At 35.6% G+C, this 483-nt stretch overlaps 1 protein-coding gene across 1 annotated transcript in view; it reads left to right on the top strand.

Moving 5' to 3' along the window:
• CDH2 (cadherin 2, type 1, N-cadherin (neuronal)) overlaps positions 1-483 on the top strand; it is a 251,009-nt gene that overhangs the window by 152,607 nt on the left and 97,919 nt on the right. The window lies entirely within an intron of this gene.

Below are 483 nucleotides of genomic sequence, written 5' to 3'. Positions count from 1 at the left end.
GTGATGCCATCCAGCCATCTCATCCTCTGTCGTCCCCCTTCTCCTCCCTGCCCCCCAATCCCTCCCAGCATCAGAGTCTTTTCCAATGAGTCAACTCTTCGCATGAGGTGGCCAAAGTACTGGAGTTTCAGCTTTAGCATCATTCCTTCCAAAGAAATCCCAGGGCTGATCTCCTTCAGAATGGATTGGTTGGATCTCCTTGCAGTCCAAGGGGTCCACATTAAAAAAAAAATCTTAAAAAATATTCATTCTAAAAGAAAAGATATGTATAAATTTTAATCATTTACCAGAGAATTATTAATTTTTTTAGTTTTCTCGGTTATTTCTTCTCACCTTATTTTTCCCTCCTTTTGGTTTTTTGTGTTGTTGTTTATTCCTATTGGATTTTGAAATTAACAGAAAATCTTTCTCAGTCAAAATCAATAGTTAATTTTGTGTGCTTTTTAAAAAAATAAAAGTGTCTCTATTATGTTAAATTTGCAT

The sequence above is a fragment of the Bison bison genome, unplaced genomic scaffold, assembly GCF_000754665.1.
Source record: "Bison bison bison isolate TAMUID 2011002044 unplaced genomic scaffold, Bison_UMD1.0 scf7180017864498, whole genome shotgun sequence".
Classification (NCBI taxonomy): Eukaryota; Metazoa; Chordata; class Mammalia; order Artiodactyla; family Bovidae; genus Bison; species Bison bison.
This window is presented reverse-complemented; position numbering and strand designations above follow the sequence as displayed.